This window comes from Hipposideros armiger, unplaced genomic scaffold (assembly GCF_001890085.2).
Source record: "Hipposideros armiger isolate ML-2016 unplaced genomic scaffold, ASM189008v1 scaffold_374, whole genome shotgun sequence".
Taxonomy (NCBI): Eukaryota; Metazoa; Chordata; class Mammalia; order Chiroptera; family Hipposideridae; genus Hipposideros; species Hipposideros armiger.
The window spans coordinates 1132657-1135548 of NW_017731724.1; positions in this window are offsets into that span (position 1 = coordinate 1132657).

A 2892-nucleotide genomic window follows, 5' to 3' on the forward strand; every position below is an offset into this window, starting at 1 on the left:
TGGCTACTTGTATCAGCTCCTTGAAGAAAGAGAACATAGAACTTCAGAAAAGGCGCACACTGCCCTGTACCTTGTTTCAAGGAATACTGAGGTGTTTGTTCTAGAAGAGGGAGTGCTGTGGCCCTCCTTCACCGAGGGCAGCCTCCATGTGAGCACAATGGAATACAGTCGATGGATGGCAGAGATGGCTACGACCCTCCCCAGGCACGTCTAGTTAACGGCGATGCTGTGGGGAGAGCGGTACGAACCCCACATACACGTACCTCTATCCCACCAGTCTTCATGGCAAAGTGTAGACATAGGAATCTACCATCCTTCCAAATGTGAGAAAAGGAAAAAAACATCCAGCAATGGTACCCAAGGCCCTCCAGCCCTTTGTGTAGGGTGAAAACGGTCCAGCATATTTTAAATTGCAATAGTAATGCATTAGTCATTATTACTGTACACTTAAAGCTCCCTACATATATATTAAATGATAATACAGAAGTTTCATTTTAGGGCATATTATCCTTTCTCAATTATTCACCAGTCTGCATGTTGTCTTGTTATAGTTCAATAGATAGTATCAATTTTAAGAGCCTATTCTTTCTGCCTGGCACAAAACATAATTTAGATAATTAGAGATTCTACTGTAGCAGAAGACATTTGGATAATGTTAACAATTAAGCCATCAGGAGTAGGGTTTTCCCTTGGTTTAGTCGACATCTTTTTCTTTTCTAGTTATGACTTAACACAGTGATTTACAAAACTTGCTTCCTCCTAAGAATTCATACAATCACAAAGTAAGCGATTCTGGCGATAAAAACAGGATGAGATCAAATATATTCCAAAAGTAATTGTTGTCAGATATATTCAAAGTACATCATGCTTTTTATCTAAAACAGAGAAAGTAAATACGACTGTGGAAACACAGTGGTACAGGGTGGGGGACGGGGAGAGAACAGTCCAACATTTGAGAGAAAAACACAATCTTAATTATATGGACTGATAAGTAATGCAGGCCAGCTCCCTCACACTCACCCAGATTGCTGGGAACAGACGCTTAGGCCTCATTTTAGTTTCCAACCACTTTAGAAAGTGATTTATGAAGCCTATTTTCATGCCTTTTTTTTTCTAATAACCTAACAAATATACAATATAGCTGATCTCCATCATCCCTGCATCATTTCAGGTGGTCTCAAGTTTGACAGGAAGAGGCCAGAACCTTGTCCTCTGAAAGGCCAGGTGAAGGTCCCAGTGCANGGCCACACAGGTAAAAAGTAGCATTTCCAAGATGTGGATCACAATCTGACTTTGAACCCTCTGTGTGTCCTTCACCATTCAGCATGGCGGCTTCCCAGTGTTAGCTCACAGTGACAGCCAACGTTCCTTCCAGTGCTTTAGCCACAAAGGTATGACAACTGCTATCTTTGCCTGAGCAGCATTCACTCCCTATTCTTCAGCCTGACTTTGTTTAGAGGAACCACCTCTCCTCCATCCTTCTTCAGGTGTCTTCTCTGGGACTGTGTCCATCTCCGAATCCAGGAATAGGCACATGGCCCAGGTGTGACAGTTAAGACATTCACTCACCTGACCAGGGAGTTCATTTAGGTGTGAGCATGAGTCCCAAATTCAGAGGTCAAAGTCAGAACTAATCTGAGAACTTTTGCTTGAGCAGACTGGGAAAAATGTCCCTCTCTGTCAAATATATTTGTCTAGAGCTCCTGGCAGCCATCCTGCCACCATAAGGGAGACTTGGACCAGCCTAGAATAGATTCTCCACAGAGGAACCCAGTCCCCAGAGAAGAGGGAGCCGACCAGTGCTCAGAACAGCTCAGCCCCAGCCCCAGCCCTCACTTACTATTGTCCTTGACATTGACATAAACACCTAAGTCCCTAAGTTTTTGCTGGAGGGAGCTTGAGGTGGGTTTTTGTCACACTGGGTGTACTGTGATGTAATAGCAGGGGGCTTTACAGAAAGGCACTTTCCCAGTGACGAATTAGAGCCAGAGAAGTGATTTGCCTAAAGCCAAAGGCCCAAACACGTGATCTCTAAATCAAAGAGCTCTAGCCACTGAACTCATAGTTTTCTCAAGAATTTGTTAGAAGAATTTGTTACAAAAAATACAAATTTATTTTCTGGAGTCTCCCTTGTACGTTTAATTATTCTCTTCCTATCACATACTCACTCTGACAGCTCAAATTTTTATTGTGCTGTAAGAAGAGTTTCCAAAGCATAAGGTTCCCATATGAGCATCAGAAATTTTACTCATTGCAAATTACACAGCACAACCCTGGCACTGTACCCCGACTGGCTATACGTCCAGAGGATGCACGGTCCAGTGGGTTTTCATATGCATCGACATACACGTCAGTTACCATATGTGATCTTGAAGCCCTAGCGCCATTTCTGCAGTGGTCCAATCTTAAATGGTTCTCTTTTATCCTACAAGTCAAACCTCTTTTTTCTGCCCCTTAAAGGTAGAATTCTTACTTCAGAATTACAATGAAATGATAAGACTGCACGCGTACAGCCTGCCCAGAACCTCATCTCTCCTTTCCCCCCTTGAGACCACCTTCTCCAGGCTTCCTTTGCCAGCTTCTAGAAGTCCCAGATAATTGTTTCTTGCTTTGCTTCCCCAGCAGCTGGGACCTGGCTTCATGGTCCAGCACTTCGGCGGTTTGCGAACATTGGCCCCATCCCCTGCATCTGTGTGTGGAGATACATGGGTATGCTCTATAAACAACTGCTAAATGTGCAACAATGAACAAATGAGGAAAGCTTCTCACTTTAGAAAGAGGTTGCTAGTCAACCTTGAATATTACATAAAATTTGTAGTGTTTTTCCTATAGCAGAAAATCGTATTCCACCTTCCCACCAGCATCCAGCATCCACCTGGTGTGGACATTTGT